Here is a 16127-nt window from a genome sequence, read left to right as displayed (position 1 = left end):
GGAAGTCTCCAGGTGGGAGAATGGCCATCAGCCTGCCCCAAAGAGTGTCTAATGCATGAGAATGCAAACAGGGCTTAAAGCATGTGCAAAACAAAGTTGAGAAAGTTAAATGTTGAAGACCTTGCCTATAGTTATGACATCAGCCACGAACACACTCAGAAAACTTAGACAATGGAATGCAGATCAGCTAAACTGTGCATGCATACATTGAAAATGTTATGCTGGCATTTCCCCTCCCCACCCCCTTAAATCCACACAGAAGGAAATTGGTGTGGTGCTTTACTCTGTTCTGACTTCCAAAGACCTTCATATATGACTAGGAATGGTTTTATATAGGAATAAATCTGTAGATAGTACAAATTTTCTCACATTGGATGTGGTGGTGGGGAGTAGGGCTTGGCTGCATTCTCAGAGACTTGGAGGGCTTATGAGGAATATTAAGTGTTGATTTTTTCATTTTAAAGACAATATAAAAATCACTTTTGTTGTTGTTAGATGCCATCAAGTAGGTCCCAACTGATATCGACCCTATGTACAGCATAATGAAACACTGCCTGGCCCTGTACCATTGCCCATGATCGTTGTTGTACTTGAGCCCGTTGTTGCAGCCACTGTGTCAAGCCATCTCTTTGAGCATCTTCCTCTTTTTCTCTGACCCTCTACCAAGCATGATGTCCTTCTCCAGGGACTGATCCCTCCTGATAACATGTCCAAAGTATGTGAGACATAGCTTCGCCATCCTTGCTTCTAAGGAGCATTCTGGTTGTACTTCTTCCAATACAAATTTGTTTATTCTTTCAGCAGTCCATGGTATATTCGATATTCCTCGCCAGCACCATAATTCAAAGGCATCAATTCTTCTTTGGTCTTCTTTATTCATTATCCGGTTTTCGCGTGCATAAGAGGTAACTGAAAACACGTGGCTTGGGTCAGGCACACCTTAGTCCTCAAAGTGACCTCTTTGCTTTTTAACACTTAAAAAATTCTTTTAAGTATAGTTCTTCAGTAGGAGTGCAAATCATGACAGGTAAGAAAAAAATTCATTCTTACCCAGAAGGGGTAAGCTTTGTGGGGTTGAGAGTGAGACCAGGGGCCAGGCACTGAGAGTTAGCTAGGCTCAGAGCCCCTGGGGCAGAATTTCCCGGGCTGTGATCAGCGCTGGAGGACTGGGCAGGAGTAGCAGTGGGTCCTCTGTTTCAGGCAGTTGAGCAAAGTAAACCTTTACAATGAGGACTTCTGTAAAAAGCAAGTAAAAGTGCATGTAAAGGTACCCAGCATAGTGCTTAGCACAAATTAGGTGCTCCATAAAGGCCGGCTCCTTCTGAATCTTTAATTCAAATGTTGGAATTTTATGCTGAGCAATTTGGTTTGACAGGAGTGCTTTTTAACTTATATTCTGAATAAGCTTTTGTATCACACTGACATGTACCCCGGATATAGGCCAAATGAGCCGATTCACATTCGACAAGCCTATATGGGTACATACCGTATGCTAGACACACGCGTTCGGTGATTTTACAGATGCAACCACAGATCTGCCAAATACTCCAAGGTTCTCCAGTCAGTCTGCCCTTTAACACCCAAATAAAAAACCACAGTCCCATTCCATATTGATCTGGAAGCCCAAAGTTTCTTGGAGGAAGCTCCCATTCTCCTAGTGGCTTTCTGTCCTCTCATGCTGAACTCCCACTCCTAGCTCACTTCTCTGCCACCTCGTACTTCTGACTCTGACAAGTTCACTTTATACCACAATGTGGACCAGGTTCTTCACCATCATTCCCCAAAACACCAGCATACTGGGCTGTTGTGCCCCTAAAATGAACTCTGCTTCTTTTCTAGAGAATTGGAACCTTACTATTCCTCCTGTGCATGGGATTCTCACCCCAAACTTCAACAGTGTCTTTCTACTCCTTGTTATTGCTAGGTGCTGTCGAGTCAATTTTCGACTCATAACAACCACATGCGACAGGGTAGAACTGCCTGTAGGGTTTTCTAGGCTGTAATCTTTACTGAAGCAGATCTCCACGTCCTTCTCCCATGGAGTGGCTGGGTGGTTTTGAACCACCAGCCTTTTAGTTAGTAGCCAAGCTCTTAACTGTTGCACCACTAGGGCTCCTTTTTCAAACTCCCTTTAATTCCTGACCCCAGAGAAATCACCCTACCTAAAAGGAGACCAGCCCTCTCAGGCCAAGCCTCCTACTATTGATTCTATACCTAGATTCAGAATGCTGAGTACACAGATTTCTTCTGATAACTATAAATGCCAAAATAGAAGTTAAGGATTTTCAGAAAAAAGGGGGAGTTGCCTTACATTTGAGATTTTACAAAGTCTTTATACTATAGGGAAACCCTGGTGGCATAGTGGTTAGGAGCTACAGCTGCTAACCGAAAGGTCAACAGATCGAATCCACCAGGTGCTCCTTGGAAACCATACAGGGCAGCTATACTCTGTCCTATAGGGTTGCTTTAAGTCAGAGTCGACTCGACAGCAAATGGTTTGGGTTTGGTTTTATACTATAAGGTCCTATCTCAGTTATTTAATTTTGATAAACAAATACTATTTGGACAAACACTCTATCAATACTTATTGTGACTGCATATAAAGTTCACTGGATGAACTCTGTTAAAAATAAAGGAGGAAAATTAATTAACACAGATTTATTTAGTAATCATAACACATTTGTGGTTAAACATTTTTGTAAACAAGCCTTTTAAAATTTATTTTAAAAGCAGCACAGTAGAGGTTGTGATTATCAGGGATATACATATTTACAGGAAGGATGAAAAAAAATTTTATCCTGTTATGTGAATATGTGCTTGTGGCTTGCTTTAGGATTGTGTTCTGTTGCGTATGATAGAAGCCTGACTATAGGCTATAGTGGCTTAGTCAAAAAAGATTTAATTGTTTTTACTTAACAGTAAGCTTGAATATAAGCAGTTCAAGTCTGGTACAGCAGTACCATTAGGAACAAAAACTACTTTTCACTTCCCCTTCTACCATCCTCATTGTTTGGATTTACCTCTTGTGATTGCAATATGACAGCTCGACTTCCCAGCTTCATGTCCACAATCCAGGTAGAAATAAAAGGAAGGGTGAGTGTCAGAAGGTAAAAGTCAAAAAGTTGCATGCAAGTTGAGTGTCCCTTTTATGAAAAAATTTCCCTGAAGCTCCACCTACTTCTCATTGATTAGAATTTGAACTGTTGTATATGGCCAACCGTAGCTGCAAGGGAGTCTGGGAAGCTGAATATTTCTAACTACATGGGTACATTGTTCCATCCAAACAAATCTGAGTTCCATAATTAAGGTAAAGAATAATGGTTATTGGGGGAGTAAGGAGTAGTGTCTGCCATAGCATCATACAGAGATTCAAAGTGTGCTATATTATAAGCAGCTTACATGGAAGTAAAGATTATGTATTCTGGAAAACAGACAGCACTAGTGATTACAAAGACAATTACCTAGACCAGTGCATCTCATGCTTTAACATGAATTCAAATCACCTGGGGATCTTGTTTAGAACATATATTTTGATTCAGTACGTTTGGTGTGGGACTTGAGATTCTGCATTTCTAATAAGGTCCCAAACCAAAAAACCAAACCCATTGCCACTGAGTTGATTCTAACTCATAATGACCCTACAGGGCAGAGGAGAACTGCCCCCATTGGGTTTCCAAGGCTATAAATCTTTATGGAAGCAGAATACCACATCTTTCTCCCATGGAGCCACAGGTGGATTCGAACCACTGAACTTTTGGTCAGCAGCTGAGTCCTGAACCACACCAATGCTGTTGATCCATGGATACTTGTAGCAAGATAGAAAAGATGCATATAAAGAGTTTTAATACAAAGGTTTCTTGCTATGGTAGAGGGAAAAAATAACATTTCTAAATTGTACATTATTTTGGACAATAATTTTCAATATGCATAGCAAATTAATAAGTAAATTGTATAAGTAAACACTTAAAAATATCATCTACTTCAGTAGAAGTTTATATGCTCAAGACAGCCCCTTAAAACCTTGCAAAATTAATCTCAGTGGAAAATTAGAAGAACATTTTATTTGGAGTTGCTTTCTATCTGGGTATATTGAGTAATTTTAGAATATAACTTGATTGATCTCCTGGATTCCATTTTTGACTCCTGGAGCCACTATTTGGGTCACATTCAATAATACAGGCCATTTTCTACCAGGGGTATTAAGGGAAAAAAGATAAAGAGCTGTGGTTCCAACTATATTAATTATCTTTCCTGTATAACAAATTACCCCACAATTTAGTGGCTTAACATAACCATAATCATCATCTTCTGTAGTTTCTGTAGGTCAGGAATTTGGATGAGGCTTGGCTGGACTGTTCTGGCTTGCAATGTCTCATGAAGTTACAACTGATGTCAGCTGGGGTTAAAGTCATCTGAAGGCTTGACTGGGGCTGGAGAAACCACTTCCACGGTGGCTCACCCAGTTAGGACTGGCTGTTTATGGGAGGTCTTAGTTTCTCTCCACGAGGGCCTCTTCGCAGGGCTGCTTGAGTGTCTTCACAGTATGGCAGCTGGCTTCACCCACAACAAGCAATTCGGAGCTTTAAGATTGAAGCTGCAATGTCTGTTATGACTTAGCCTCTGAAGTTATACACTATCATTTCCACCCTACCTTCTTGGATACACAGACCAGCCCTGATTTCAGCATGGGAGTAGACTACATTTCAATATAGGAGTAAGAAGATGCTCACTGAGGACCTTAGAGGCTGGCCACCACAGTCCAGCTCTGTGACTGACCAGTTGTATGACTTTGGGCAAGTCCCTTAACCCCTCTGGGCATCATTGTCCTCATCTATAAAATGGAAAGTAATAATAATCTCTACCTCATGCAGTTATTTGACGATAAGATAATACGTGTTAAGTGTTTAGCACTTAATAAGAATTCAGTATACAGTGTTGCTGTTACTTGCTGTCAAACTGCTTCATAGAATTTTTAAGACCCTGACCTTTCAGGAGCAGATCACCAGGCCTGTCTTCCAAAGAGCCTCTGGGTGGGTTTGAACCATGAATCCTTCCCTAGTAGTCAAGTGTTTAACTATTTACACCACCCAGGGACTCTATAAGTATACATTAAGCAAATCATAATAATACTATTATTAGCATTGTTAGATGATGGCTAAAAGCCTTCCAACACTAAAATTATTTTTATAGCGAAATACACGTTTTACGTAGACGTCCACATTGCTTAGGTAGTGATAGTGAAGAGGAAGCATGGCACAAAGCTGCTTGTTCTTTCATGTGCAATGCTGTTGTGTGCTGTGGAGTTGATTCCAACTCATAGCGGTTTTATATGACAGAGTAGAACCGCCCCACAGTTTCCTGGCCTGTAATCTGTATGAGAGCAGGTTGCTAGGTGTTCTCCTGTGGAGCAGCTGGTGGGTTCCAGCCACCATTTTCTGGTTGGAAGCCGAGCTCTTAAGCATTGCACCACCAGGGCCTTCTTCATTTACAATAGATTCATAGACTATTAGAGCTGCCTGTCTCTTACGACTCTCCCCTGTGCTTCGCATCACACACTTCCGCGCTCTGTATTGAATTCCATCTATTCCATGTTTTAAGTCTTTGTACATGTTCTTTCTTCTACTTGGAATGTTCTTCCTGCCTCTTCAATACCTCACCTAACTTCAACTAATCGTTCATTACTGAATAAATACATTGCTTTTTCTTGCTATGCATTTTCTTTTTCTTTTCTATTTCTTTTTTCCTTTCTTTCACCCATGCATTTATTTATTATTATTATTCTTTTTTTTTTCCTTCAAGATTGAAGCTGCAATGTCTTTTATGACTTAGCCTCTGAAGTCATACAGTGAGTGTTAACCATTTTCTAGGAAAATATTGGTTAACAAGACGAAGTCCCTGTCCTCCTGAAACTTAAAGTTTAGTGAGGGGGGATAGATAATAAGTTCCACAAAATAAATACATAAATATATAATACATCATGTAGTAGTGAGTACTATAAAGAAATATTAACAGGGTAGAAAAATAAAAAGTTGTGGCGGTGGGGTGCTATTTTAGTCAGAGTAACTTAAATAATTAAAATATATTTTTAATAGATATATCTTTTCCATAAACTGCGAGTGCTTCAGTGTCAAACATTAGACCATTTATTTCTATATTCCCAGTACCTAAAAATGTGTCTGAAGTTAAGGAGATGTTTAATAAATATTTGTTTATTTGGTGAAGGGAAGGACAACACGCTATATAGGGGAAGTCAGTAAAACTTGAGCAAGGCAAAGTCATAGAAGTTTCCTAGACACATCCAAACACCTTGAGGAACTGAGTTGCTGGAGTTGAAGGCTGGGGATCATAGTCTCAGGGGACATCTAAATCAATTGGCATAACATAGTTCATAAATAAAACGTTCTACATCCTACTTTGGTGAATAGCATCTGGGGTCTTAAAAGCTTGTGAGCAGCCATCTAAGATACATCTATTGGTCCCAGCAAGTTTGGATCAAAGGAGAATGAAGAAAACCAAAGACACAAGGAAAATATTAGCCCAAAGGACTAAAGGACAACAGAAACCACAGCCTCCACCAGCCTGAGTCCAGAAGAACTAGATGGCACCCGGCAACCATCACCAACCACTCTGACAGGGATCACAATAGAGGGTCCCAGACAGGGTGGGAGAAAAATGTAGAACAAAATTCAAGTTCATAAAAAAAGATGAGACTTACTGGTTTGACAGTGAGTGGAGGAACCCTTGAGACTATGGCCCCCAACACCCTGCTAACTCAGAACTGAAGCGACTCCGGAAGTCCACCTTTCAACAAAAGATTAGGCAGGCCTATAAAACAAACAATAAAATATATGAAGAATTTGCTTCTTAGTTCAATCAAGCAACACCACCCAAAAGCAAAGATGAGGCAGGAAGGAACAGAAAAACTGGATGAACGGACACTGAGAACCTGGGTTGGAAAGAGAAAGTGAGACAGTGCTGACACATTTCAGAGATTGCAACTAAATATCGCAAGACAATTTGTGTATAACATTTTTTAATGAAAATGTAACTTATGCTGTAAACTTCCACCTAAACAACAAAATTGAGACAGTTTGAGCAACAAAAAGAAAATGTTCTACATCCTACTTCGGTGAGCAGTGTCTGAGTTCTTAAAAACTTAGCAGTAGCCGTGTAAGATACAGCTATTGAGCCCATCCCATCCACAGCAAAGGAGAATGAAGAACACCAAAGACACAAGGAAGATATCAGTCCAAAGGACTAAAGGATCACATGAAGCACAGTCTCTACCAGCCTGAACCCAGAGCTACGTGGTGCCTGGCTATCACCACTGACCACTCTAAGAGGGATCACAATAGCGAGTCTTGGATAGGGCTGGAGAAGAATGTAGAACAAAATTCAAATTCACACAAAAAAGACCAAACTTACAGGTCTGACAGAGACTGGAGGAACCCTTGAGACTATGGCTCCCAGACATCCTGCCAACTCAGAACTTAATCCATTCCCGAAGCCTGCTTTTCAGATAAAGATTAGACTGGCCTAGAAAACAAACAGGAGGAAGGTGCTTCTTAGTTCAATCTAACATATGAGATGAAATGAACAACTCCTGCCCAAAAGCAAGACAAGAAGGCAGGAAGGGACAGGAAATTTGGATGAATTAAAGTACGATTTCATATTTTGAGTGTTAAACAGAGGATTCTCTCAACTGCATGTTGTAAAGAGAGCCAACAGGTTTTTTAATTCAAGAGAATTGAAGAACAATGCCAAGGAAATCACAAAATCCTTTGCCAGTTTGAACAGTATAGTGCTGTTATTAAGTATAAATGTTGGAAGTAAGAAGATAATTTCATGACAATCATTTCAGGAACAACAGAAAGAACATCAGACGCTGAGCAGCGTTACGCAGAATATGGGCTGGACCGCCACGGCTTCTAAAGAATCGTTCATGCTTTGCTTCAACTCTGAATAAGCATTTTCTGCACCTTTACTCAGACGTCCACTACAATTCCTATCTGCATGTCCTCCAACAAAAGCAGGACAGTTTACTTATTAGCTCCTAGCTCAGTAAGAGAGTCTTTGCAAAAATTTGCCAATGTTTCCGAAGTCTCATCTGGAAGGGATTTTACTCAGTGTGGCCTCATAAACAAGCCTTTCCACAAGAAAAATATTGCACAAGCAAAGGAAATGATTTTTCTGTGTTGTGATCATTTGCATCCTTGGCTATGCTGCAAAAAGGTGAGGTTTTTAGATCTTTAATAATATGCAATAGTAAAAGGTGCTATTACGTTTTTTATCACTGCAGTAGAGTTTATTCAGGCACCTGAAAATTTGCTCAAAATAAATTGCAAAAATTCAGCAATTTCTCTGGTAGCAGTATATTCAAGCAGTTATTTGAGCTGAAAGACTGATGATGATGATAATGATATAGAGTGTGGCAGGGCATTACAACTTCTGCTAAGATTATTATATCTTCTTCATATGAATTTCTCTTAATCAAAAACTTCTCATCACTTTCTTTAGTCCTAGTTGAGGAAATCATAGGTATGTTATATGCAGCTCTTAGTATATGCTGGTTTATATCTGATGTATTTTTACATTAATGAACAATTGCATATTTCACAAAGAGCAATTTCACAGAACAGATTTTTTTCAGAAAATTCACCATAAAATTTATACCCGCACTTTAGCATTTGAGGTTTCAAATATGTAGAAATAAAAAAACAGGTAATAGCAAACACTGCAAAAATTGAAAAGACTGAATTTTATAATCTTTTTGCCACATCAATGTCATCTGTCACTCACAAATCTGCACTCATAACTGTAAGCAGGGGCTGAAGGATTACTCAAAAAAAGGTAACCTTCCTGCTTGCTTGCAAGGGAGATGTACTTGTGAGACAATCTCATGGAACGAAGTCAGAGCTCATCTTTTTTTTTTTTTAATAGTAGTTCATTGTGTTTTTTGGTTAAAGTTTACACAACAAATTAGGTTTCCGTTTAACAATCGCTACACAACTTGTTCAGAGAGCTGATCTTATGTAAGGTTTGAGAAGCTGGACATTCAGGGATTATTGGACTTTCAGAAGTGGAAGTGTAGAGAGACTGACAAAGAGTCAGTTGTGTTGGTGTGGTCACTGGAGGAAGGCTGCTGTTGGCAAACTAGCTGTCAGGAGCATGGCTATTGCCAGAAGGCACTTGGTGACTGGCTGTTGTCTAGACACATGGGGCTGTCACTGGTGACTTTCAGGACTGGGAGTTTATCATTGATTGCTCACTTTCAGAAGCTTGGAGTGAGGCTGTAGCTGTTTGGTTGATTTTCAGAGCATGTGTACTGCTCCAGAGTTATCTCCAATAACAGTGGTTACTTCATGACTTGGGACCGAGTTTCTGCTCAGGGTGATGAAAAGTTTTGGAAATAAATAGTGGTGATGGTTGCACACTGGATCCTACACATGAAGATGGTTAAAATGGCAGATTTTATGTTGTGTATATTTTACTACCATAAAAAAAAAAAATTGAATAGATGTATATGGCAAGAAGAAATCTTAAACTAAGGACTTCCAAAATAAGGGCCACTAGCCAGGACAATTTGGAAAGAGCCTGTCAGGCCCCTGTTTCAGCTCTTCCCTGTATGACTTTGATCTGCAATTCCAAAGCCACCTTCCCACGCTGAGACCTAGAACCTTCTGTGATCTCATCACCTGCCTGGAGGTAGACTGGACTCACTATCTGGGCCTCTGTTTACCTGTATCTTTGAAATATCTTCAGATGAATTTGTTTGTCAGTCTCTTAATTTTGTGGAGTAAGGTCAGGGTAAAGAGAGTAAAAAGAGATTTTTTTTTTTTTTAATAATTTTTATTGTGCTTTAAGTGAAAGTTTACAAATCAAGTCAGTCTCTCACACAAAAACCCATATACACCTTGCTACACACTCTCAATTACTCTTCCCCTATTGAGACAGCCTGCTCTCTCCCTCCAATCTCTCTTTTCATGTCCTTTTCGCCAGCTTCTAACCCCCTCCACCCTCTCATTTCCCCTCAGGCAGGAGATGCCAACGTAGTCTCAAGTGTCCATCTGATCCAAGAAGCTCACTCCTCACCAGCATCCCTCTCCAATCCATTGTCCAGTCCAATCCATGTCTGAAGAGTTGGCTTTGGGTATAGTTCCTGTACTGGGCCAATAGAAGGTCTGGGGGCCATGACCACCAGGGTCCTTCCAGTCTCAGTCAGACCATTGAGTCTGGTCTTATGAGAATTTGGGGTCTGCATGCCACTGCTCTCCTGCGCCCTCAGTGGTTCTCTGTTGTGTTCCCTGTCAGGGTAGTCATCGGTTGTAGCCAGGCACCCCTAGTTCTTCTGGTCTCAGGATGATGTAGTCTCTGCTTCATGTGGCCCTTTCTGTCTCTTGAGCTCATAATCACCTTATGTCCTTGGTGTTCTTCCTTCCCCTTTGATCCAGGTGGGTTGAGACCAATTGATGCATCTTAGATGGCTGCTTGCTAGCATTTAAGATCCCAGACGCCACTCTTCAAAGTGGGATGCAGAATGTTTTCTTAATAGATTTTATTATGCCAATTGACTTAGATGTACCCTGAAACCATGGTCCCCAGACCCCTGCCCCTGCTACGCTGGCCTTCGAAGCATTCAGTGTATTCCAGAAACTTCTTTGCTTTTGGTTTAGTCCAATTGTGCTGACCTCCCCTGTATTGTGTTCTGTCGTTCCCTTCACCTAAAGTAGTTCTTATCTACTATCTAATTAGTGAATACCCTCTCCAGCCCTCCCTCCCTCCCCCCTCTCATAACCACAAAAGAATGTTTTCTTCTCAGTTTAAACTATTTCTCAAGTTCTTAAAATAGTGGTCTTATACAATATTTGTCCTTTTGCAACTGACTAATTTCACTCAGCATGATGCCTTCCAGGTTCCTCCATGTTATGAAATGTTTCACAGATTCCTCCCTGTTCTTCATCAATGCGTAGTATTCCAATGTGTGAATATATCATAATTTATTTATCCATTCATCCTTTGATGGACACCTTGGTTGCTTCCATCTTTTCGCTATTGTAAACAGTGCTGCAATAAACATGGGTGTGCATATATCTGTTCGTGTAAAGGCTCTTATTTCTCTCGGATATATTCCAAGGAGTGGGATTGCTGGATCGTATGGTAGTTCTATTTCTAGCTTTTTAAGGAAGTGCCAAATCGATTTCCAAAGTGGTTGTACTATTTGACATTCCCACCAGCAGTGTAGAAGTGTTCTAATCTCTCCACAGCCTCTCCAACATTTACAATTTTGTGTTCTTTGCATTAATGCCAGCCTTGTTGAAGCGAGATGAAATCTCATTGTAGTTTTGAACTGCATTTCTCTAATGGCTAATGATTGTGAACATTTCCTCATATATCTGTTAGGTACCTGAATGTCTTCTTTAGTAAAACGTCTATTCATATCTTCCACCCATTTTTTAATTGCGTTATTTGTCTTTGTGCAGTTGAGTTTTTGCAGTATCGTGTAGATTTTAGAGATCAGGCGCTGATCAGAAATGTCATAGCTAAAAGCTTTTTCCCAGTCTGCAGGTAGCTTTTACTCTTTTGGTGAAGTCTTTGGATGAGCATAGGTGTTTGATTTTTAGGAGCTCGCAGTTATCTAGTTTTTCTTCTACATTCTTTATAATGTTTTGTATACTGTTTATGCTATGTATTAGGGCTGCTAACGTTGTCCCTATTTTTTCTTCCATGATCTTTATTGTTTTAGATTTTATATTTAGATCTTTGATCCATTTTGAGTTAGTTTTTGTGCATGGAGTGAGGTATGGGTCTTGTTTCATTTTTTTGCAGATGGATAGCCAGTTATGCCGGTACCATTTGTTAACTGTTTTGGGGCCTTTGTCAAATATCAACTGCTCATGTGTGGATGGATTTATGTCTGGATTCTCAATTCTGTTCCACTGGTCCATGTATCTGTTGTTGTACCAGTACCAGGCTGTTTTGACTATTGTGGCAGTATATAGGTTCTAAAATCAGGTGAAGTAAGGCCTCCCACTTTGTTCTTCTTTTTCAGTAGTGCCTTATTTATCCGGGGCCTCTTTCCCTTCCATATGAAATTGGTGATTTGTTTCTCCAAGGACATCTTTTTTAAAAGGATATTCTGAAAAAGGAGCCCTGGAGTTGCAGTGATTAAAAGCTGGTTGCTAACCAAAAAGGTCAGCAGTTCGAATCCACCAGCCGCTGCTTGGAAACCCTGTGGGGTTGCTATGAGTTGTAATCAGCTCGGTGGCAATGTGTTTGGTTTTGGAATGGTTTTATTCTGAAAAAAAAAAAAATTGGTAATTGCTTTATAAAATAAAAGATCTCTATGTTTCCAACCATTTTTTATTACGAAGTTAAAAAATTTGAGGTTGGTTTTCACCTTCTGAGAGAAAAAGTGAAACCTAACTACTTTAGTTTCCTGCTGAAATCTCATGTGGGTAGAGAAAGAATTAGACTTAAAAACAGTTACAGCTCAGATGATTTGCATTGACCTTAAAATGTTTTAGATGGGAAGAAAAATGCAATGTTCTTGCAAATAAGGGGTAAATTAACATATGCAGATATTTTTATATCTCAGAGACTAATCAAACATAACAAAATAAATAGAACTTGCATGCCACATTAAAACTATTTTTAATGATTTACATGGGAATTTTCTTTTTTTCTGAAAAAAACTAAAGGGACAATTCCTCCCACACGTACCTCAAAGACTCAGTTATATTTGCTTCATAACAACCTATTGACCTAAGTAAATTAAGTGAATCTGCCATTTGTCTTCTGGGTAATTCTTGCACAATAGGCTGTCCCTGTAAAACAGCTTTGATTCTTTCATTGACTCCATTCATTTTCTTCATCCAGCCTTGGTCACCTTTTCTTTCAGGCCAGATTCTACCAATAGCAATACAATTCAGTTTGATAAGTCAATTAACATAAAGCAATTCAGTTCATAAATTGTATTTCTCTATAAAACTATCCAAAATCAAAATTTATGTTTCTTCCTGACTTCCCTGTGTTAAATGCATCATATCTCTTCTCCCTGGAGCCTGGAAATTTCAAAGTCCCCTTTGTCACTGGCTCCCATCAGTCAATCCACAGCCAAATCCAGGGGATTCTGCCACAGCAATGGCACCTCTAGCCTTTGCCTCTGTCCATTTCCACTGCCAGCTGCTAGGTCAGATCTCCCTGTCAGAGCTCTGTCAGGGATCTATAAAATGATATTTCTGTCTTCAATTCTCTTCTTCACCCAACCCAGCCTACCCCAAAAGCCAGGTGAAATGTCCTCATGCCCAGCTCTGATCGCACAACTGTTCTATTCAGATCACTCTTCATTGCTTCCAGAATTAAACCCAAGATCCTCAGCCTTCCACTTCTACTCTGCCCTGTAGATGAATTGGATCCACGATTGTCCTAAATAGCAAAGCCTCCTTACGTGCATAATACGAGAATGTGAGCCTTGGATATTGTAAGACTTTACTTCTCTCTACGATATTCTAGCCCCTGTAACCACCTATAAAAGTGCTACCTACCATGTGGGCAGAAGAGCTCCCCACTCAACTCCCACAGCCTTCAATCTGTATCTCTTTCACGGCATTTATCATTATTCTTATTATACCGTGTGTGTAATATATTCTTGCTCAGGATAGGGATTGTTCTATTTGCTTTTGCTACAATTTCTAACACAAGGCCTGAAACCTAAGGAAAAAAAAAATTTTTTTTTTTGAAACCTAAGAGCAGCCAATAAATGTGTCTTGAAAAAACGAATAAATAAATGAATGATTTATTTCTTTCTCAAAGCAGACTTTCCACCATTTATTTAACCCTGAAGGTCAGTTTCATAATAAGGTTCACTGATATTTGGGCAAGGCTTATTACATCACTGATAAAGTTTTGATTATATATCATGAGGTTTTATATACATATGTATGGGCTTTTTTTTGTTTATTTGTTTGTTTCCCTATTGGTGACAATCTGACCAGCCAATTTAGGGGCTGCCTACGCTGATATGAAGTCCTCTGGCCAGGAGATGATTAGAAGGGCTGTGGGGACAAGCTAGTTCAGGGTCAAGTAAGGTAAATGCTCTGTAGAAAAGGTGTTTGATTTTGGGGACAGAACATTTCCTGGCAGGTAATGATGCTGGCAATCTGGGACAGATGCCATTTGTGTCTTCCAACATGTCTAGAGACACTAGGTATTTCTTTTTACTGCACTTTATTCATTTATACACGTGAATGCAAAGGGTTCATCCAATTAATAGAAGAATGGATTCTTCAATTAATGCAAGAAATTTAATTAATGAAAGAAATTAATTTCTTCAGTACCTTGATTCTTTGGCCAAAAAAAAAAATCTGTTCCTGCCAAGGATCGAGTGACACACTCTTTTTGGTTAGCAGGTTACCTACCATGCATGAACATGGCCATTTCTGCCCAACCTGAGACAGGCAGCCTCAGATCTCAGCCCTTCTAGGAGACACCTGCTCTGGCTCATCCTCCCATACCAAGCAGAATAGGCTGCACACTCTTCTGAAATTATGCTTGATGAAATAACCACAGAATGGCCATAGCTGGCCTCAGTCAGTCAGTTTTAGCATGTTTTCAATGCCACCTTAGCACTTTAAACGACCTATTAGCTCATTAAGTCGAAATACATATAAGCACCCTGTCTCTGGGTGGAGACTTAACATGCTAATGAAGAGAAATCAACCTCATCCTCCGTTCCAGAGACTCGAACTCTTGTCTAAAGAAAATGCATAGTCACTCCAAGCTCTAGATGCTGTGGCAAAGGTCAATCCTGAATATTCGTGATAGATTTACACTTCCTTGTCTGCTTTCTGTAAAAGCCTACCTTCCCAAGCTGCATGAGAGCAGTCTTAGAAACAGTAGCCCTAACTGTACCTTTCCTTGTACAATGAAATAAAGGTGCCTTTCTAATCTCCCAACTCGGCCTCTCATTTATTGGCTGAGACGAGTCACTCAGAGCAGAACCTGGGGTTTCCACCTGGCAATAAACCTGGAAGGATGTCACCCTTGTTTGCTCAGCATGCCACTCCGGCTGCCCCATCCAAGGGCCTTCCTGCTAGGGTGATAGCACATAGTCCTTGAACAGAGAGAAAGAACTCAGAGGGATTGTCCTGTCCTGAGATGCCTGATGCCTCTCAGAGTACAATTGTATCTTTTAAGTGCTCTGAGCATCCTCTGTGCAGAGTCTATTGTCTCTGCCACACCACAACTTTGAAGTAGGTAGTTGATCAAGGATATCTCTGTGAGAGGGCGAGAAATGGAGGGGAAGCAGTAACTGTGATGGAGCCTAAGAAGAAGTGGATGAGGCACTGTTATTCTCTGACAGTTAGGCTGAAATGACTTTTGAGTGGATCCCCCAAGTAAACACTGATTGTCACAATGCCTGTATCACCCACTCATGCCTCAGAGCTTACCCTGGCTTATCCTACATGCCTCAAGAAGTGAATTTTCCTTCCCAGACTAATAAAAGCAGCCACAATGGATTGAGTGGGAGTAAAAATCCACAAAGAATGACTTGTGCCAGAGATAGGATCCAGAGTTTCCAAGGTCACAGACACTAGAACTAAAAGTGACACTTTAAAGATTAGCTAATCCTGCGTATTTTTACAAATTTCATCACTGGAGCCTCTTCTTTCCTTAAACAAAATTATTATTGAAAATGCACAAAGCCAATCTGGCTTGGTTGCTTCAGGAGTTGGGAGATTGGAGACCCCAATCCCAGACTACTTAGTGTCTCTTACACCCTTCTCTAAATCTTTGGGTCTGAGACAAATCCAGGAATCCTAGAGGTCTATAGATCTCAGTTTTAAAAAATTATCTTAGTTGAAAGATTAAGAAACTGAGGCCCAAAGAAGTTACAAGCCTAATTTCCTACCACAAGTTAGTGACTGAAGTCTCCTGGCTCATTGTGCTTGCTGTTCCTCCTGGAATAGGGCTGTGACTTGCATAGGCTGGGAAACGATGTCAAAAGAGAAACACACTAAAATTCAGAAAAGTTACTAAGAAGTAGTTTAAAGAACATGCATTATAGCAGAAGAAAGTGCCAATATGCCACATCTATCCAAATGGTTAGGTTCCAAAGACCAGGTCAT

Source organism: Loxodonta africana, chromosome 2, assembly GCF_030014295.1.
Source record: "Loxodonta africana isolate mLoxAfr1 chromosome 2, mLoxAfr1.hap2, whole genome shotgun sequence".
Classification (NCBI taxonomy): Eukaryota; Metazoa; Chordata; class Mammalia; order Proboscidea; family Elephantidae; genus Loxodonta; species Loxodonta africana.
This window is presented reverse-complemented; position numbering follows the sequence as displayed.